This window comes from Varroa destructor, unplaced genomic scaffold (assembly GCF_002443255.2).
Source record: "Varroa destructor unplaced genomic scaffold, Vdes_3.0 BEIS01000002.1, whole genome shotgun sequence".
Classification (NCBI taxonomy): Eukaryota; Metazoa; Arthropoda; class Arachnida; order Mesostigmata; family Varroidae; genus Varroa; species Varroa destructor.
The window spans coordinates 17,294,324-17,317,400 of record NW_019211455.1 but is presented as its reverse complement, the minus strand read 5'-3'; the positions used below and the strand labels follow the sequence as shown (position 1 = coordinate 17,317,400).

General features: G+C 40.8%; 1 protein-coding gene and 1 long non-coding RNA gene across 3 annotated transcripts in view; one reads left to right on the top strand and one right to left on the bottom strand.

Annotated features, from left to right (window-relative positions):
* Positions 1-23,077, bottom strand: part of LOC111245953 (solute carrier family 4 member 11-like) — a 424,503-nt gene that overhangs the window by 238,142 nt on the left and 163,284 nt on the right. The gene's annotated exons all lie outside the window — the stretch shown is intronic.
* LOC147757457 (uncharacterized) lies at positions 1,943-8,012 on the top strand. Its single transcript, XR_015321960.1, has 3 exons — positions 1,943-2,569; positions 6,363-6,689; positions 7,843-8,012. It is a non-coding gene; the product is annotated as an uncharacterized LOC147757457 (long non-coding RNA).

The window sequence follows — 23,077 nt, the reverse complement described above, 5'->3', positions numbered from 1 at the left end:
CCTACCTTTGCAAAGCGAGCGTAAACTTAAATATAGAATAAGCGTAATAAATATCAAGTTCTCTTCAAAAGTCGTGCACTATCCATACCTTTTCATTTACCATATCTACAAGAAAATCAAGCGACATTTCAACGTTTGTTCCATTGTTCGATACCCCCGGAGTTAGCAATCCGCTATTGTTACCTTGTTCGAGCGACGACATTACTGTTGTGTGATCAGTTATTTTATTGAACACGCTTCCGAAATCTGACTGAATTCATGTCCGTACTGACGCGGACAATCGCGACATTTCCACGTGTCCTTTCAGTTCAGTCTTCCAAGAAAGGGCCTTTCTTTGATTTCTTCAATGGAGCCATGTCTCATTGCGACGAAAATGGTTCCGAGGGCTAAAATTACTGAAGTACTGTTCTATAGCGCTCGAATGTACGAGCATGAACCGTGTCCCAAGCTCTGTTCTTCACTTGAGGATCATCCAACGAACTCGTCCACGTGTTCGCAACAAAATGGCCATGTATGTGGATAGTGAGTATAAAGTCTTACTTAAAATAGGTCATAATTATTCCTGTGCAGCTACATAAAAACTATTTACTTCAACCGGATGGCTGTTAACAAACTGGGTTTCAAAGTTCGCCTGCTGCAATTATTATAATAACGCTTCTAGCCCTAAAACGAGCCCGCTGTCTCCTCCTACAGTGTCTTTTCTAGCAGACAAAACATTAAACGATCCAATGTTCGCTTTCTTCTTTAGCGTCTACACTTGAAGGACTACTTGGCATGCCTACAATGAATAAGCCGACGGCGGCAATCCAACGCTTGTTCGATACTTATCAATTATGCGTATTACTCGATTCTCAAGTTGTATACAAATGTAAAAAAGAGTTCTCCTTTATACAGCCCCACAACTTTTGTCCGCAGATTTTTAGGATATGCAATCCAAGCTATAAAAGGGAAATAGGCATGCTTTGTTTTCTGGCAAGATCACTTCCAGTATTCTAGTAAGTCAGCGATTATGGCGGAACGTCTCAGAAACGTTCGTATTTGCGTACATGTGAGCTCGAATGCTTCAATTAAAACTGTAAGCCGCGGAGTCCTCGGTGAAAGCGAACCTTTCCGTGTCGTCTTCATCTTGATCCTACGGTTAGGTACGGCATCACTATCAGTAGCAGTAGTAGTATACGTTGTAACACCTCCTTTATTAGTTGTCGAAAAGCATTCTTCACTATCATGTAAACCGTTCACTATTCATAGGCATGATAGTACTTAAATAGGACCTGAAGGCGTTTTTCGGCCATATTGTGATTGTACATAAAAGACAGGTGCACACCGATATTATCTTATGTGTGTTCACTTGTTTCTTTCATTTTTAGTAAACGCGTCAGTCTCTATTGATTTTCTGTAATGTTTTAATTCCTCGCGACGTAAAAACTCGGACTCGTTGGTAAATTCAGATGGTTTTATCCTGTAACATACACTACAACATAGATTATTCCCTATTTGCCTGTCGTTTATAGTAAAGAACAATTTTATCGATTTTGTTCTATTTAATCATCAGTATTTAAGCATGCTACGATGAAAAAAGCGTTAAGACCGCATTGAAACTATAGATTCCGTGATTAGAGAATCATTTGCCTATATTATTAGGGAGATTGATTTACAATTGAGTTTCGCGGGTTCTTTGATAACTATGAAATCGAATGAATAATTGATACGGATGACGCTAAATTGACGAAATGGCTCACGCTGCTCTTGTCGTCTGCATTAACTCTGCAGTGTTCCACCTAGGTCTATGCTCCTACCATCACCATACATAGTCGATATAGAGATAGAGTAGACCAAGCCGTTAGAACTTTCCTCCTTTGCTTTTTTATTTGTTTGTGTTCGTCGTATTTTATTGCGCATATCCAGCGACACACCTGCACGATTCTAACAGTTGTTCCTTACTTGTTTTTTTACGGATAAGTAGACGAAGAAAAGACTGCAAGGTCACTCTTTCGGTGTACCTTCTCGTCTCGCTTGCTGCTGCTTGTGCAAGCTTTTTAGCAAGCAACACGCAATTCACACCGTGTTCCGCCCGAGCAGCACTGGTACTAGGAAGGAAGTGGTAAAATAGCAGCAGAACATGTTGAAATCCCATTGAACGAGCCGATTCGATGGTCCCGCAAAGACTGCCAATAGCAGAAGTGTTCATTAGCTCCCACGCAACTGTTTATATACCTTAAGTCTCACATCGCAATAACCAGCCAAGCATAGAACATGTCATCATCGCTGTTCCATTGTTGATGGTTGCCCTACAGCCTCCCGAAGTTACCAGCTTGAGGCGGCAGTTTACCCATTTCGAGCACTCGGTGTTTGCTGTCTTTAATCGTCGCCGCCGTGGGTCAACCGTTCCACAAGAGCGGGAGATGCACACACATTAGAGAAGTCATGTTGCTGCGAACACAACAAATTTCGGTGTGTTCTCTATTGTACTGTGCCGGTGTAGTTTGGTAATTAAGCAAGCTTTTCGTCTGGTGGGTTTCGCCCACGACCGTATTTCCAACATAGCGTATTTGGCCACTATTAATCAAGGGTAAGTCGGGAATCTTTTGATTAAATTTGTAATAACAAAACCGGAAATGAAGAGGGCTGCGGGTATAATCGGGTGATTTGAGGACATGAGAGAGGGGTACGAAAATGCGAGTTGGCTAAACCGTTTTCGCGTAGCCTTTGAGTCTTATAATCGCCTCTTGTAAGGAGAATGGACGATGGTCGACTTGGTAACTATCGAAGATAACAGCCTAAGCGGATGGCATAGCCAAAGGATGCAGAGGTTTCTGAGGAAGACGAAAAAAAGACGCCGCTCGCTAGAAAAGATTTCTTCTAGATTTTTTGTCCTTAAATAGTAAATGACCGCTGTTACTGGCCGTGCTATAATATAGTTCACCTTCTGAATAAATAAATGCATTTCGATGATGCTAGAAATTGGCATTAAAAAAGTCATAAAAACAAGAACACTATTAGCCATGACAAGTCTCTACCCTGTCGTTAGATGATGCAAATTTGATCAATAGTCCTGGCCTGCACGTTGCCGAAACTGAAAAGCATTTGTATTTTAGTATTTAGGCGAAGGGTTCGTTTTTAAGAATTTCAGTAGTGCCTTTCGTCTATATTGTTTGCGTAGGTATGATAAACTCATGCTGTTCCTATGGTTGATTCTCTGGCTGTCACAGCGAATGGCATCGATGCAAAGGGGCTCTGCATTAGCCTCCTTCGATGAAAACTAGAAATTATTAGTGTGATTACTCTTCTATATAAACTACAGAAAGAGCTTGCCCGAAGAGCGCGGAGTAAAGGAATAAACTAAAGACAAAAACAACGAGTAGGAAAGGGTAACACAATATTCAGAAATATTAGGCCGTACCAGTCAAAACGTATAGTAAAAAACCCTTCGAAGTGCGATAAGACATCGCATCCCAGTAGCAAGGCTACTTTTCCCTTGGTCTGTTCATTCGTCTTGCCCAACTGTTCCACCCTATTTTTGCCCCCTAGAGCATAACGTCGTGCATTTCCCTCAGCTGCCTCATCTCCTCCACCCCTCTCCTCCCACCAATGTAAGGCTCACCGTCTTTGCTCCCTTTAAACCTGTTTGGTTAGTTTACAGCCCAATAAAACATGTATAACGCTCACACAGTCACGGACAGCGTGGCAAATCGTGAACAGGAAAGAAACACTATCGAAGAAAAGGCTTCTCATCAGAAAGCGAGCCTCGTGATCCGGAGGAACAGGCCGAGTGGGGGTGACCTTGTTGGGTGTCATCAAATAACAGGGCAAGAGGGACAATAACAGCACGGTACATCAAGCATTGCCCCTGTCTCGACTGCCAACATTATTAAGTGAGCCAACCTTTTTCCTGTGAAAAAAAGCATCAGAGTAGCTTTTACAGAAACAAATTGCAAGCCTACCGAATTTGATCATTTGGATTCGAAATGGGTACCTGACACTATAAAAAGTATAGTAAAAATACTGTATTATTTCGATAAAAAACAGAAACACTTGTGTTTTTTTAGCATTTTCTACTTAATAAACTTAAAGGCCTTAGACGCCCATACCCGCCATACCCCTGACGCACTGGGTACGTATAAGCGTTACATTGTTTTACTACGAGTAGAGATATGATAGGATGGGCTTATATTGCTTTGAATGATACGACAATAATAATAAGAAAAGAAAAGCGAAGATTCCTATTGCAGTTTATTAGTTATAAGTAAAGAAATACAGGTCTTCCTTCTTTCTCTCTATGGGTCAGTATTTTTTTTATCGTCTCTTTGTCAGCCGTATCCAAATTGTCAATAAACGTGCGTCCTTCCGATTATTTTGTTATTTTTGCAATATGTTTGGCAAGAACAATAAATTAGAATCAGCATGCAGAGAATATAAATATTTACATTTTAAATATGGTGCACACACACAGAAAATGTTTTTGATTCATTAATTAGAACCTGCCTTCCTATATATGGAAGCCTATTTTATTTATGGAGTAACAAGCCAAGCTATTTCACCTACGGCGGCTAACAGAGTTAATACGTACTTCGCCAAAATCTACAGAAGTTACAGTCAGTTAAAGTCCAATTTGCATAAAAATCCTATTGAAATAGAACACGGCATAGCAAAGATTATCCAATGGCTGATCGTCGGATACTTTACGCGATAACTATTTGCCCTTAGATATTCTCGTGTATAGCATTATCCATTCCTCTGACAACTACAAGGTCAAAAACAGGACTAAGGCATAACCTTACGAATTTTCAAATTGCAATTTATTTTACTTCTTTTCTTGAATTGTACTTTTTTTTGTTATCTCCTGGACTGCACGTAGTGGTTAAGCCACGTAAGTACATTTCAATACATATTTTAAACCAAACTCACTCCTAAGGCGTCGTATGTAATTACAATATATATATATATATATATATATATATATATATATATATATATATATACAACGAAGCGTGGCTACGGTAATCTACTCTGATATCTTACCTGATTATCTTAATCGATCGGCCTTGCCTCGTGGATTTGTTCCGCGGGCAAATGAAGCCAATGCTATGGTTAGTGCGCGTAAATCACTGTTGTTAACGGTATAATGGAGATTTCCTAAATCGTAAACCTTCTCCAAGATTTAGCTCACTCGGCCAGTAAGTTGAGTGTGATAGGGTACAATGTATGTTGGAATATACACGCAATGTCTCGAACTACCTATTTCTATGTAGAAGCCGTGCCGGTCATCAATGTCTGCCACACTATTAGTACAATTATGGCTATGCTGATTGCTATTCTCGCTCCAAGGAAAGACGCTCCGCTTACGACAGCGGTACACTCTTTCAACCTACGATCAGAGCTGCTTCGTGCTACATTAACCCTAATAAGTTACACACTAGAATTTCATGAAGTGGCCATGTGGCTGCCATGGGGCACCAGGAGGTAATGCGAGAAGGGGTCACCGCCGATCACCTGCAATGTCGCTGGGTAAAGAACGCTACCCGGTTTGATACGGTGCATTTCACAGACCAGTCCTTGCCGCAGGTTGCTTGGTTACGATGCAAACGACAAGGTTTTGCCTTCCTATAATTAATTCTACTTCGCAAGTTCTTTTAAATTTTTTTTTTGACTACCGGCTGGTCTTGATCTCACCTATATGTGAAGTTTTCCAATACTGGCCTTCTGCCAGATCGGCCAATAATTTCGCATACTAGGTCTGTTGCTGGCTGAGGCAATCGTTCCTTTTGCCCTTAAGATCTAACCACGAATGTTCTGGCCTTTTGTCTACAGTTAAGCCTATTTCCGTTGAGTACACATATCTGATGTCTACATATTCCGAAAGCGATTTCGAGGGAAACGACCTCGAGCAGAAACAAAGCCTGCACGAACTAACTAAGATAGTCGACTGTTTGTCTAAAGATAATGTTCGCACTTTATATTTTCACATGTTGACATCACCGACTGCTTGGACATCCGTCAATATTCTGGATACGCCATTTAAAACGGCTATGCTACATATTTCCTAACCGCCTTTGCACGATTCACGAAAATATAAATGTTGAGGGAAATACAAAGTATTACAATATACAAAACAACCTTTATGATTAGGACTACCACGTTGGCTAACACCCGTCTATCACTATGGGATATGCCACATCAGAAAGTTGCTTGCGTATCATCACTATATCACTTATGGGGAAAGAGGACTTGTGCGTTGACCGACAGCTTGCACTTAAGTACTTAAGTTGTGTGTTGTTTCTTTTGCTAGTTAATTATTGGGATAAGTAATGTCAGTTGATAACGTCTTCTGAATGGAGTCTTGAGAACGGTCTGTCTTTTTCTAGATTCGTCCCTAGACGCCTTCAGCTGGACTATGGGGGCCGTTCTCAAATACAAGAAGCAAGAACAAAGAAGAAAGCCATCTACGACAACTAAAGGCAAGTATGGGGACGTAGGAACGGCAAGAGTCCTATAAAATCCTTGTGAAATATTTTGATCGAAGGATGATTCATTGCTCTTTCGTTTCCAGTTCCTGCCGCTTACTACCTATGCCTGTTACCTGCTTCCCTAGCCGTCTCTCGCCGCCACTGTAAAGGATTCCGTTGCCTCCAAGGAGTTATGTTTTATTCTCACACCATGCTTCCTGGCAGCGCCTCAACGTCTAGCAGTGGGTGTGTATTGTAACTAGATAGTTCTATGCCTTTACATTCAAGCTAGGCTTCGCCGGTGGTAGATTAGACAACATCGTGACATCGAGCACAGATCACAGTCAAGCACGTTGTCTTTGTTATAGTCGTACATTCATAAACCACCGTACCGAAAGGTCGGACGACCTAATCGCTTGCGGTGCGCAGGCCCCCTTAGCTGGCTTCGCCTGCCCCGCCTCTGTTATCCTATTTGTAGAAATAATTCCTTCGGAATAGAAAATGAAGCAGGAAGTTAAAAACCATTAGTGTATCCTGAGGGATTCGATTACGACTATTCTTCCAGGCAGCGTCTACTATTATGATGATGCTCAACACAATAAAGATCACACACTCTGCACAATCTGAACAAGACGTGCAGCATACAACGTCGTATCTGTACTATATGATCGTCATATGGGGTGAGATAAAAGAAACGAAACATACATCGAACCTTAAACGTGGTCAAGATAAATGTGTAAAAAAATGAAGATGATCGCATAATTGATACGATCCCTCCTATTAGTTTTCAGTTGTAAAGGAGAATATGCAGGAGCTAATGTATTTTTTGTTTGTAATTCTTTAGTTCTCTTAGACCAAAATACCGCATTTAGATTCGTTATAACTCGGTTGGTAAATTTACGTTGGTCCGTCCCTTCGCACTGGCTCCTTACATTTAAAGCTAGCTAAAAAGCATGCATAAAAGATATTGCATGTATGCTCGGCCTACACATGATATGTTCCAACATATAGAATGTGCGTGTGCTTTTATTGCATGCACGTTAATATATGCATATCGCTTTGATGTGTACGCACACACATATTCACGATCACGAATTCAATTAATTCCACGTACAAGATGTACAGATTAAAAAAAAAAAAGGAATCCCAATCTATCGCTATCCAGTGAGGGGTTAAGCCAAATGCAAGCAGAAGCAAGACTCTCATGATGTGACCTCGAGTCACCGCCTAAGACAGTCGATTCGATCGTTTCTCGCAATAGTCGATATTGCCCCCCCAGTAAGCGCGCACACCCATTAGAACTCTACTAGACATTTTCAGTTACGATTAATTAACTTATTTTCAAATACTTCCTTAGCTTAATCACCGAGATTGGTTTCTATTAATATCCTCCGCTTAGCAAATCCGATGGCGGGGGTCCCGTCAGCGACAGCAGCGACGACGACGACGATTCACTGAACGGCGGAAACGAAGAACGCTACAGGGAAGGGCAGTTTAGTTGTGTATGACGGGACATTTGAATTCAAGGTACTTATCGTATTTAGGTACGTTTGTTGGCTAGTTATTCAACTCGACAGATCCGTTACGGAGCAGATCCAAAAAATACGCGTTGTATATATTTCAGGGTCGGCATTAGATCTCACTTAACACTATTCGGTGGAAAGCAGTCAATCGGTCCACCTAGATGCATCCATTTTCTATGACTAGACATCGATTTGGTTTAAAATGTAATAACAATAAATTCTATGTGCATCGTTCGAAAATAATCGTCCGGTACATATCGAAACAATAATTAAATAGAAGGTCCAATTAATAAATATGTATGCGCGTTTCAGATCAGATCAGATCCCTCTATCGCCATTTTACTGCCGCTCTGACGAATTCCCTTTACGTATTCGTCTTTGTTAAACTATACTGGTTTAAAATCGAAGCTGTCAACATGTAAAAGCAAGCAGTAGCTACTTTTTCAAATTTCCTTTTATTAAAGTTCGGGGTTGCGCAGATCATTTTCGTCTGATCATGTCGGAGAAATCGACCTTTTTATAAAGGATTCTTGGTTGACTTGACTTAGTACTGCGGTCGCCCTTGTCGCTCTGCTTGAGGAAACTTGGAGATTAAAATGTCCGGTCTGTAAATTTGGAGGTTTCACACCCACCCCCGTCAAATTTTCACGGCTACCAACCATTGCTACGAGATCGATAAAATGCGACATTTATTAACTCAATAGAGTTAATAAATGTCGCATTTTAGGAGGACGATTTTGGAGATCGAGGGGGTTGTTCAAACAGCTAACCAAGCGTTAGTTTTCCCAACGCTTCCCAAGTTTAGTTAGACTCACTCAAGATCAGTTTTGTCCTCTGCTGTATTTGTCATTTAGTTGGTCGCACCTTAGCGTCGTAATATCATTTGTAGACTACGGGTGACTGTGCGCGTCTGGGTACATGTGTACATTTTGTAGACTTGAAACTTCATATCAATGATTACTAGGGCCAAAGGAAAGCATAAATACGGGTCCCAAAATCGCGAGCTTTAGCGCTGACTACTGACCTGCACTTGCCAGGAAAGCAGCAGCAGCAGCAGCAGCACTCTGAATCGAAGAACCACGACAATATCAACAAGCAGCATTAGCAACACAGGTTATTGCCTTGAATAAACCATCCGACCCCCCGAATTGGCAATCCCTTCTGCTGGACTATTTCGCCCGCCTGCTTGACTGAGTGGGCGACCTTGTACAATTACCTCCCACTGGCCCCACGCTCGTTAGTCGACTTGCTTCTAGCCTGTCTTTCGTAAGTCCCTCCACCGGACATCACAGAGTATACAGACGACTTGTGGGCCGTACAAGTCGACTCGAATCACTAGCTTGGGTGAACGACTTCAGTATTGCGCAGGGAAAGCGCGCAATGGGTGACTTTTCTCACGAGTCATTATCCCTAGACGACTTACATTGAACCTATAGGCAAACTTTGTAGCTAAACTTTTTCTATAGTTTGTGTGCATGTATTATGATATACACACGAAAAAACTAATAGTAGCATTATCTCGTATATATAAGAATGTATGCAACAGGCGAAATATGTTGTTCGTTTTAATTGCGATGAATATACAACACTGCGTACCAGGACGCATTAGGACGCGGCTGGCCTGTGTTTGCCGACCTATCTACACAGTTCAATCAGTGTGTTGATTAGAAGTCGAAAACAGAGTTGTTTTTTACCTTTTCTATCCATGACATGCGTGCGTTTGTTGACGTCATTGTCGTCGTCCTTCATGGCCAGTAGGTGAAGATACTGCCGAAAGTCTCCGTATTCTCTTGAACGCTGCTATTATTTTGTGAAATAAATAATAAACTAAAATTCGTCTAAAAAAGACTGACTATTGCCGACAGATTTGCCACGTAAGACAATTTTCAACCTGGCAAGTTGTGTTTGCATAATGAATGGAATATTTTTTCTGATATCTATTGATAAATAACATTTTTTCGTAGGCGCATCTAATCGTCTAGGACTGGTCCTCGCTCTGAAGTCGCTGATAATGTTCTATGAATCCATATGTAATCCAGACTATGTATACGTTCTTTCTATTACACTAGTTTTGTTGCGATCTTTTTCATACAAAGAATACACTCTACTAGCGAATCTTACCTAAAGAAAATCTAACCAAGAAACACTTTTCCGATAGTTCTAATGAAGTTGGCTCTTTCCTTCTCTCTAGTGAGTGGACTTCCAAAAGCCACTTCCTGCTGCGCGTAAAGACTTTTACATGCAGCGTCCGGCGTGACATACGTAAGCCATGTAGGAACCGTAGTCAGCAAACGATGCCGTGACTGATGGCTCGCTCATTATCATCATACATCTTAACTACCAGGTTTCCGTGTCACTAGATGTAGGCTTGTGAGTAAATTTCCTTGTTTTAGCGAATTTGTGCAGTGTGGTTCTGGGCTACAATAAAATAGCCAACGTTCCTAGTTGGAGCGTTAGTAAGTAGGATTGCTTCGGTTAACAAAGGGTTCTAGACAGAGAACTTTAACTTAGTCAGTTGGTCCCCATGAGAGCTGACATGAGAAGTTCTGTGGAGCGAAAATTAACTCTTCATTTAGTACTCTCTCGTATCTTGGACTAGATGGAATCCTTTGAATGGTTTTTGCTATCAACGATGCTGAGGGCCACATTGATTCTACTGAGCTATTTTGTAATGAACAGCAATTGTGTATGAATAAGAAAAATCAATTTTATTGCGGGGAAGATGAATTTTAAACAGGTAACAACAATTATTACAAGTGATCTTTCAATGAACGATCATATTAATTCTGCTAATATTTTCATTTTTTATTTGCTTCCCGTGCGTATAGTTAGACGAAGGATCGAAATAGCATATACATTAATGTAACGTAATCTAGTAAACTATATTATAATTACACGATTAAAGACCTATTTTAATGAGCAGAGCGCTATTGGGGTTCGATAGGCGGGTTACCTTTTTCCATTATGGGAAAAATCACGGGGTTTTTCTATAAAAACTGACACTTTCAGAAATGCATTGCTGGTTTAAAGAGAGATTGACATACGCATCGAGTACAATAGGTCAAATCGCGCTTAAAGAATTTATTTAATTAAAATTAAATAAAAGGGCCGCTACAATAAACGACAAGCTCCTGTGGGATTTTCGTTTTTACCTACGCCAAATGAGAGGTCGACATAATTTAAAAGTGCCTCGAAGTCATCGGAGAATTCAACACTAAGAGTAATCTTGATTTTTTTGTAAAAATGGGAGAATTTGTGGATGATAGCCGATATTACGATCACTTGCGCTTTAAAGTATTTTATCCAAGATGTGCCAGGTTAATTTTGTGATCTTAGACTATTAGACTGTATAGAGAACTATAGGCTATTTACCCACCAAGAATTCACGTAGGGTCGCTTTCAGGTTCCGTCTTTTGTTTGTTTGTTGGTAATCTGTACAGAGCTAATTTCTTCGGAGTTATAATAAACTCGGATACTTCGATTCCACGAAAATCAGGAGCGGAGTCAATATTGTGGAGTTTTATATAATCGGCGGCATGGAAGCTCAATGGCGATTTAGCCGCCTATACAAAGTCATTAGGCCATGTTTTAAGGCGTACGCTGAATTGTGTAGTTTCCTAGAGTCCTCTTGTTACCATGTAAGAATTTGTTTCGCAATTCATGCAACACACTTGGATGGTGTAGAAGAAGCTGCGGCAATTTTTGACAGGTTTTCAGGCCTGAATCGCCTATCTGTCTCTGTAGTCACCCGCTAGGTTTCGCTGTATTGTTTAGAGCTCCTTGTTTGGTTGCGATTCATGACATGGACTCTTTATGAACAAACGGCTTAGTAAACGTCGACTGATTCTTCGCGTTGCATTGTTTGTGCAGCAGCACAGTTAAGATTTACTATCATTTACTATCCTTAGTGCATAGAGTATGAGACAAGGCCTTTTTTCGGCCACAATATGGCTATAACTAAACAGGGCGATGATGACTACTGAGGAACAACATTGTTCTCGCTTCGCGACCCTATGAAGAGCGAGATAATATTGTATCGCTATTTTTTGCACAGAAAAGAGCTACTGAATAAACTGCTTTTTGAAGAAGTGCCTTGATTAAAGATTGATTGAAGTGCCCCGGCAACCCCATATTCTTTATCTATGAATTTTGGCACTCATCTAGATCTTGTATCATTCTAATGATGGAAGTTCGTCTCGAAGCTCGACTCTGCTGAACAAAAATCATCCGACGTGCCAGTGAGCTCTGGAGTCACAGCAACAATTGTAAGAGCCACTTCATCTCTCAAAAGCTATCACACGTTATTTTACCGCAAGAAAAATCCGTCGCGTACTCTCGAAACAGCTACCTCTTGGGGTAGCAAAACGGTTCCGTACCCTTTCAATCTTTTTGTAGCTGTCAAGGATGCCATTTGTTGTATTGAATACTTCCAACGATCAGCATCTCCAACGACAAGTCAAATATTGTCACGTTATAACAGTGCATCCATAGCCAAGATTCCCGAGGTTTCCAGAATGTCTGAATAGTTACTCCAACGTAATAAATAAGTCAAAATCCGATGATTTCCTCCGCTGACCTTCCACGCTAAGGGTTTTTCTTCTTCATGTTACAAATACATCTTCAGCTAGCGATATATAAAAAAAAACAGTTTGTCAGAGCGCGTCAAGCTTTTCTATTGAGTGAGGTTAGACGTGTTAGAAGATACATCTTTGGATTGTTTTTATTTTTTTTTTGTAAAAATAATGTAAACAAATATTAATTTCTAAATATTTATTCATACAGCAAATAATGGATAAATATAGCACATGTTATCTTGAAATATCTGTTAAACTTGTATAAAGTCGCATTGTACGTAAAAGATTCATACCTTATGACCCTTACATTTGGAAGTTTACCAACTAGCTAAATGAAAAGCTCGTACGCAGTTCTGATAGATACCTGAAAGCCTCTGTTTTAACCTTATTAGCATATCAGAAAAGTATTCGTTTTTAACAAAGGAACGTTCATTCTATCACGGCCAATGAACGATTTGTTTTTATAAACTAACAGAACACGCACAGCATTAACAATACTACTCGGTAGCTACGTCGAATTTCATTAGAAGTAGGCGGTTGGGTCCGGTGGCTTGCTTCCATAGGCCGCGATATTTTCGTACGATAAACAAAAATATTATACTTTGTTTTTTACTGAATGAGTAAATTACTGAGATAATAATGCTTTTATGGACTGTCATAGCTTGCACATGGACCGCGGGAAAACGCGCCGCTTATATATACAGTACACACGAGGCTTTAGATCGTCCGTGCACTAAAAGATCGATCATGTTCCGTTTTTAACGAAAGTTATTAGATACGCAAACGAAGAGGGTCCAGCATATCGTGACAATTTATTGCGAGACACTGTTAAAAGATAATCATACCTACTGTAGAGCTTTCTTTCAATAGCGAATTTCACTAGAAAACAAAACTAGGTCATATAGTTCAAAATATTATATATACCTTAATACTCTTGCTCACCAGCTTTTCCCTTCTATACCCTACCTCAGTCATTTTCAGAGACGTTTTATTTGGTTATTTAAAGAATCATTTTCATTTTCCGTGCTAACCGTCATCCTATAGGTGCAGTTTAATACTTGAGCACTACGCGGTTAATGTATGCTAATCCGGCCTTCAGCGGGACACCTCAGACCTCAACACTCATGTACGGCACACGGGCACACGAGATAGGATGTAGCTGTGACATGCGTTAAGCACCGTGTATGCATGTCTTTTTTGAATATGAATGCGAATCTTAAGCACAATACGTGGCAGAGATGACCGGTCGGTCGGTCGGTCGTGCATTGTGCCTGTTGCGTCAAATCACTTGTGCTAGCTATTCCCAACACCCCGGCTACGATGTGAGCAAAGCATTCAATGTCAGACAAGCTAAACTAGGAGCGTGACTTGCGTGTTTCTAGCCCGATGCCATGGCCATTTACTCTAAAGCTGTTATATGCGGATGTGGCTCACAGTAGGAATAGAGAAAAAAAAGAATATTATGCAGTAAACGGCTTTACAGGAAGAATTTACCTTCAACTGGACATTGTTAATCGGAAGATAAGGTCTGGTTTACCACTCATATGTATTCGATCAGCTACATATGAATAGTATCGTTGAATAAGAACACAAAGAAAAGCTTTGTACACGTCGTATGTCAATCTGTTTATAATAATTGGAAATGTAATTAGTGTTAATTGTAGCATGTTCCAATGCACAACCCAATGCATGCATGTATGTATGTATGTATGTATGTATGTTAGAGGTGGGTGTTTTGAAAGATGATCATTTTTAAAATGGGTTCCGTTGTCACACAGATATCACCAGTTACGATAAACGCATTCGAGACAATATACTGAGGGAATACTATGAAACAAGTTGAGCAATATTCGCTAACGTGGCGCATCCTAATTGGAAGAGATTAGCGGAAGCGCCAGTGATTATATTTCCAGAAGGCAACTTCGTAACATCCTAACAACTTTATCTCTGTATCCATTTGATTTGATTTTGCATCTTTCTATTAGATTCATATGATATTAGGTACTGATTAAGGCTTACCTACTTGGGGCAGTTCTTGTATCGACATGGGTCGGCGCGGCTAAGCTTGATCGATGCTTGTTTTTGACTGAAATTGCTCAAAATCAATTGAGGGCATATTTGAATGAAATATATTCATTACCTGATAACGGATGCATTTTTTGCCGTTTTCACAAGGGGCTACAGCTCGTTTCAACAATGGTAGCACTCGTTGTTAGCCATGTATGTGCGGCATCTATACATTCCAATGCGTAACCATTAGAGAATAATAATGAAGCATGTTAAGTAAATTGGCTTTCATCCATTGAGTTGACATTCATTAAAAGCAGGGCTACGAGCAATTTAAGCGTCTTGATCACATTTGGTTTATCATACAATTGTCTCTTATTTTTTCGTCACCTCTTACGCATCATACGATTCGCATTGTCAGAACCGCCCATTATATCATGTCTCTTGACCCCTCTTCATATAATTATTATTATTGGCTGACTCTTTTGTCATGTATCGATTTGTCAGCGTGTCCGTCTTCGTTGATCTACGCCGCTCACAGTTGTCAATCATGAATAACTAAAAGTCAAGTGTTTAGGATTTTAACCGAATTTTATAGTCATCTCATTCAATTTTGAACTTACAAAACGTTTTCAAACTGAACGCCACGTTCGCAGACGCACATACACACTGCCAGTCTCCGGGATCCCGTCGTAGACAGGGGATGCATGCCGCTCTAGATGGTGCCGACATGCTGCTAATTTTCTTCGTCCTCTACTGGAAGGATCGCGAATCGAGCAAAATGATTGACAGAACGATTGTACGAATGCGTATGATATTTTCTGCCAAATAGGAATTGGCGCTGTGAAACGCTTGCGTTTCTGCGGAGTCTCTAGCTCCTTCCAGTGTTCTTTTGCCTTGTTGTCGCCATATACAGGACAAGTAATGTTTACGCAAGACTTTCAAGTATCTCAGTGGAATACTGCGGAAAAAGTTAGAAGGCAGACGTATTTTCATAATGGGTGTACGCGGGCACGTACTTGTTGAACATGTTGGTACGATACCTGGGCCACACAAATAAGTAAGATTATTTTTTCGTAATAATAGGATTAATTCTTATTGACATCGCTCGTACGTCGCTGGCTGCAACGTGACTTTCCACTTAAGACTTGCAGCTTTCCACTTAAGGGCTTGCAACAGAGAACCAGTGAGCATATCTCGTCGATTTGATACGATCCAATCAAGATCATATTCGCTAGCTGGGCATTTAGGTTATCTCCACAGTTTATCATTCCGAAGCATCTTGCTACCGCGATCGTCACTATCACCATCGCAGCAGTAGCGGCACACGTCGACCTCACCTGTGGCTTTTTTTCAGCCTTATTTGTCCTCTGATAGACATCGCCAGCGCTGTTGTAACAAGGCAATATTTCAGTGTAGCATAATAAAACGTGTCTATTATGTGTGAGACGTCGAATTCATCAAAGTAAGATGCGGCAGCGGTGACGGTCTGATTAATGCAAACTGCTGGAAGCTACCCTTTTTCTAGCAATGGTACCAGTAGATGCGAAAAAAACAGAAGATTGCTAGACCCACCAGTCGCCTGTTGTACATGTATGCGATTCACTTCTATTTGCAGAGCCAAAGCGACATTGGGTAGTACTTGGCCGTCTACTAGTAGCGTTAGGCTGCTTCGTTGAATATCTTAGTGTATATGAGCCCATTCTGTTTAACTTCGCCTGATCTCCTGACTCTGACTCGTCCAGGTTGAGGTGTTAGGCTTACCGGTGCCACCAACGGTCACTTTTATGCCAGCTCCTTTCCCACCGAAAGCAGTGTGAACTGATAGTTACGTTCGCAGCACTAGACCTTCACCGGGGTACTTTCATGTTATCCTTTATGGCGTCTTCGACTCAGGCCTTACCATACCTTCGGTGTCACTAGCTCGACCGCATCTGACTCTCGTACAACGAACGGCTCTTTGTTTCTCTGGTCGTCTAGTCGTGCAAACGCTACCAGTAAGCTTAGAACCCTTGCCAGTGGAGCGAGCTGTTGTTACCTATTCTGCCTAGTTTTCGTTCCGTTTGGTTTAGATCCTGTCGTGATTCAAGACGGTAGGGCCCAACAAGAATGATGCATTGGGCCGGTCGTCTTCGACTTCGCTTTCCGGTAACCTTTCTTTGTCCTTCATTAATGTGTATAGCCATCGGCGAAGCCTAGGTGCGACGTATAATGGTGAGTGTGCTCCGAGGCCGGGTGCGAGGGCATGCCTGTGGGTCAAATAGACTAGTTTGTATATATATATATATATATATGTACGTATCGAGCACGCCCGTCTATTTCTGTGTATATGTACAGGGCGTGCTGAAGGATCAGACGCCATTCTTTCAAGTCGTCGCCTTTCTTAGGTTTCTCTTTACTGATACCTCCGTTGCTGGTCAAGTTGTAAGCTAGTCCCTACACAGCAACGTAAAGCCATCGGCAGATGGCACTATCGCCTCTTTAGTTGTCGAATTGTATATGTTAACTAGCTAACCAAGACCAGGTCGATGCTGCTGACTGAAGTCGAAGAAGCTGAACCGGAGAAAATATGGCGAAATTGGCTGGAAAAAAGTAACACGCCCCGCTGGTTTCAAGCCAGCGAAAGGTAAAGGCTACGACAGCGACGAAATCTATACTTCTTTATGGTCAAAAATATATCATCATTTGACAGGGCAAGTAGGAAAGCAGGCATAACGACACATGGCCAAACGAGTTCACTCAAGTAAGGCCCATAGCGAAATTGGCAGCATCAGTACAAGCGAGTACTTTCTGCTAGTCCGGCTCAGGGGCTTGTTGAAACTTTGCATAATTTTTCCATGGGTAAGCGTTGCAAGTCATGCGTGTACTTTTACGTAAACGCACTGTTACGTTACGTAAAAAATACGTGTCTGTAAAGATAGGTAATATTTTTTGTATTCAACTGCCATGTATTTGATTGTCAAGTGCAGCATTGCGTGTGGCATAGTGCGCTTGTGCCAACAAAACGGTATTCTTGTACAAAATAAAGTCAATCACGAATGTGTATGTTGTACATACACATATGCATCGTATGCATATTCGTAAATTATGTACATTTTACTACAATTATTATTTAATTTTTAGTAAGTACCTCGATCGATGTAACAAAAAAATGCAATATAAACTGGTTTAATGTAAATCTGTAGAAATGAACAAACGAGACCGGTCACCCAAAAACTGTAGCCTTAAGCAAACAATATATATATATATATATATATATATGTAACCTCGTGCCTAGTAGTGAACTCATCATTTCGCTCTTGGAATATCTGCTAACTGCTTTCACAATCAATGGTAAACTGTCGTCGGCGCAAACGAGAAATTAATTAAAATAAAATCATGTGCAGAGAAGTAATAATCTTCAATAATTTGGGTACTATCAAACTTAAATTTATTCGAAAAGTTGTTGTAAGGTGACACAATATACCCTCTTCAATCTACAGAATCTCATTGGCTTACCGCCATTACTTAATTACTATATTCGTTCATGGATCAGTTTTATGCATTAGATATGGCGGTTATACAGATTATGCCCACATGTGACAGTTTTCTTCCATCAAAAACGTTCATCTATTTTCCAGGTTTTCGGCTCTTGCTAACGTCGAGCCATTTTGAGCACTCTGCTTTTTCCCGTGGTAGCGTTCGCAGCGCCGCGTCCAATGTGAAGCAGACGACTCTATAATAATAGCAACAACAAGCTAAAACGGGAGCTTCATATTGCTATCGTTACGCTGGCAACGATATATGTAAGCAAAGGCGACTTAATCAGTGACCCTGGTTTAAATTTCTTAAAACCAATGCCGCCGAGGTTCGAGCATTTTCGATTAATCCGCTCGGCCTAAACCCGACAACGATGTGCCACTATTGCTGGGCGAGCAGCGGCAGTTGCTGCCGAGAATCTTTCCATAGCCGTGCAAACTATCCTGTAGTAATAATATATGTGGTAAGGCACTGAGAGTGTTCAGGCTGGCGACTATTGCGAGAAAGAAAAAAAAAATAGGTGACTTTATGGAACAGCGAAAGAGGCTCTGTTGATTAATCTTCACGACGCGATTTGGGACAAGACTTATATCGTCAGCCTCTTTACCTACCAATTCTTCCCCAAGCTGCTTGTGATACCAATCAAACATGGGTACAAGCGGTAATACTGAGTACCGGTATATATACATTCATATGTAAAATCTGAAAAATTATGTTTAACTACGTTTGCGGTTTAAAGGCTTGTCCTTTTTTCCGTTTGTATTGTATTCAGTGGTATTACTTCCATCCAGGTTGCTAATCCATTCAGGTCCACACATAGAATTACACCTTTCAGTCTCGACTGAGACCAAGATCAATTGAATAATCGTCAAAATAAATGGTAAAAGCGCGCGAAACAGTCCCTTAACACGTAAGCCATCCTATGTCGCACCTCCGCTGCGATTCCTCCTTTGTTCACGGCGGATTTGAGTGATTGCCCACACATCTTTCCCATCAGTAAAGCAACTATTAATAACAACGATGATATGAATTATTCACGAATGCTGAATTTCCGACACGATCCCAGACGTCCAAGTGATCTAACTCTTCGTTCTTCAAGATCAACCATTTTTCAAGTCCTTCCATACCTACAACAACAATCACTTCCCAGTGTGAATTTCAAAATGGCTAAGATCATGTACTCGTGCTGATAATCACGTAAAGTATGATCCCAGCGTGGTAAATGGTTTCAATCCGCCTCAGTAAGAAGAAATCCGAAAATCATTTTGGCCTATCCAGAAGTGTTTTAAGACATAATCTTCACAACGGTGAGCATTAGGGGTTACTAACTAGTAGGCAGTACAATTTGGTTTACATACTTTTCTAATGTATTTTAGTACATGTAGGAGCATCTTGCGATGGAGCATTCAAAATATATAGGTTAGTCCAGCATGTTGTTGGCGGCTTGATCGCTTATGTATACGGACAAAAATAAACAAGAAAAAATGGCGAGCGGGTGATTTCGTCTGCTCCAATTAACAACAAGTGCTGTTTCCTCTTTAAAGTTTGTTTCGCTTGGCTGTGCCGCAAATAGAAACCGGGTTCCACTTTTCACCAACGCATAAAGGAACCATTTAGGAGACTTAAATCTAATCATGAAAGATAACTTTCTCAGTCGTTCTCTTTCGTTGCATTCAAGTCGATATAACAGCAATTATCAGGACAATGCTAGGACGACCAATCGTATGATGGCCGCGGAAACAACATCAGTATGTAATACGGAGTGTGCTATACTTTTAGAAAGGAGACAAGAGAAGATCGAAACTGAACTCAAATATGACTCAAAAATTGACTGATCAAAGATAGTCGCTCGTGAATGTGCTTCATATCACCTTTCCCGCCAAAGTGCAGCTGTATTATCCCAACTGCATCGATATTATCATGTTAAAGTAGCAGTAAAACCGTCAGCAAGACAGATCTCAAAGTACAAAAACGCTGCTTGTAGCCACGGAGTCAATGATGATCACGTGTGTATTGGTAGCAATTCGTCGACATACGTTTAAAAAGACTGGTAAGTTCACTGCCTTTTTCAAACTTCGAGCAGAAGAGAAAAAAAAACAACCTGTTTATATACACCCTGAAAAGCACCATGCAGCATAGTTGAGCATTAGTTCTTCAAGTTTCCGGTAAATGCACAAGATTTATTCGTAATGCAATAAAACGAAAGTATCTACGAGTAGGTGGTACCTGTTTGATATAGCTCATCGATCGCATTTTTATAACGCTGTTGTCGACTTGAAGATTCCGTATTTTTATTTTCATCGTTCTTGAGTCGAGCTAGACGACACGTCCATTACAAAACGATAAAACAGCTTACGATTATTTGCCGACATTTACCTGCTTGTCTCGATCTGTTCCTTTACTTTGCACTCACGAAGGAAGTTGAGGCGGCCCGACAAAGCAATAACTTTCAGACACCTTCTGTCTCTTCAACCTACTTCCAAGTTAGCGTCGCTCATCTCATTCGACGTCGTTACAGCGCTCGCCGCTCTAGTTTCCTCAGCTGTATCGTTCGCTTACCGGTCGGCGTTTACCGACCTCTCAAGGCCTAAAACGCTCGAAGGGAGAACGATGAGATGGGGCCGGATTACATGATGAACGGATATGTGAGTATCCGGTTAAGCCAAATACAAGCGTGTCTGATCATCCGCCATCCTGAGTGAGGCAGTTTGCCGAGGCTTCGCCTAATGGCTACGTCACCACTGTCGTTCTCATCGTGGCCTCCGGCTATGATCAACGGTCAGCGCAAACCTTCCAGTATAAGACGTGTACAACGCACGTTTCATTAGGCTGAATGAAAACCTAGGAATGGATAGGTGTAAGCGCATACAATAACTACAATCGTTTGTCCTTCTGGGGCCTGTCGGAGTGTCTCTCGTTTGTCGGACTTTCGTTCGCAGTTGCCGAGTAGCGTTAAGAATCGGCAAGATTTCCTCAGGCGGTCGATCCCCATGAGGTAACGCTTTGCCTAGTCTCGTTTCTGCACACAAGAGCTAACCCCCGAAACCAACCAGCTATAGCGAATTTTCGGCATTGGATTGTTGCGTAGTGACTTGACCAGTACAGGCATACAAAAGTCCGTTGAGTAACTGAGAAATCTACTCAAGCTTTGTTGTACGCTTGCCCATATGGTAGTTGGGTTTCCTTTTTCAGCTAATTTGCCCCTATCGAATCAATCCTGTGTGACTAGCAAGTATGCACTAATAAGAAAGGTAACGTAAGATGGATAATTACATGTAATTATTTCGTACCACATATAAACATTCATCTAGATTTATAAATGTTATTGATATAATTGTAGATGTAGCAGGTACTTGCCAGAAAGCGTGAAGACAACGTGTGCTGGAACGCTTCAGCTTGCTTTATATTTAAATCGATAAACTGTGAAAGAATAAATTTTTCGATCGTGAAGAATCTGATGGTTCCTGTTCGTTGTATGTGACAATGGGACGCTTTAGAAGCAAATTCGAGCATAACTGAATATTCCGTTAAGATAGTTATTTATCAAATTTGCCGCCACTGAATGTTATGAGCGCAGCAAGGGAAACATATTGCTAGTCTAAAAATGCTTACTTAATTGATGACACTTCTTGCAGCTACTGCTAAGTTAGCTCTATTCGAAGACGTCGCAGAACTTTATTACTTTAGTTATTTGAGTCACCACGCGGAATATGTACTATTACGTGTCCTGGAAAAGACTTGCAAACCCATAAAACCTCAAAATGGGTTAAATTTATTTTGGTTCAGTGACAATTAATAAAGTTCATTTTTAGAGTGGATTTAACACCCGCAAATTATTTCTGCATTGCTTGGGACATCCCGCTTGCCTCCTGTACAGTCTTTATAAAACACGCAGCAGTATCTATAAGTATGAATTATTTAAAAGGATTCTACGCACAATTTAGTATCATCACAGGTAGATTTTGTTCTCACTAAATGGTGGTGTCACTAAATATTTTAAGGGCTATAGTCAAGCCTCGTATAGTGGAAGCAACAAAATTATAATGGGGCTAGTTTTGTATGTTATAGCGAACAAATGATTCCGATGATTTTTGCACAAAAAAAGGATAACCGGAGCGAGTAAAAATGAAACTAATGTTTGTGACGCCGATTAGATACGGATAATACTTTTGTTCTAATTAACAAATTCCTTATCTTCTTGCCTAACCTTTATTATATATGATGCTAACTCCCAAAGTACGAATCAATCTATCCTGTTAATAATGGATTAACATATATTCCACCGGACAAATTGCTCGTTCCGATTCTCTAGATTTACAAATTTGTTTAAACAAGACTGTGTCCTTTTAATGAGGGAGATGTTGGCTGTATGAATGATGTATCTGGAACAGATCAGGTAAGCTTGTCTTTTGTTGTCAAGGGTCCGACGAGAAAACGGAACATGTCTAACACCACAAGACGGTTACATCTATATACACGTACACAGAGGCTTGCGCTTTTTCTCTACCACCGGTGCCTTTGTGCTATGGACGTTATCAATGCTATGCCGATAACGCAGGCACCTCTGACTTTTGTTCTCGTCCTGTTTCTTGTGTTCCCCTTTCTTGCATCGTTCTTTGAAGAGCGGTTTTTCATCGACCTTGTCTGTGATATTGTGTTTTAGCCCGAACGAAGCCTCCGGCTGATACCGGTCTAGCCAAAGGCGAGGACGCTCAGCTCTCAATTGCATTTTTGCACAATTTTTCGTTCTTCTGTAGGTTTTTGAATATGCCCCTTCTCACTAACTCTGAAAACTGCATATCGTTGAATCGCATAATACAACCGCCGCAGTAGCCAAGATGTCTTTTCGACGTTCAGTTTTTCCGTAGTTGATTCCACACTATTGTTAAGGATTTGCTAAAATAGCACAAAATCAGCAGAATGAAGGAGAAGTCAAGGAATAAACAACAACGTGCACCGTGTTTCAACAGGAATAATAGTCAAAGCGGTAGCATTCTCCATAAGAACAATA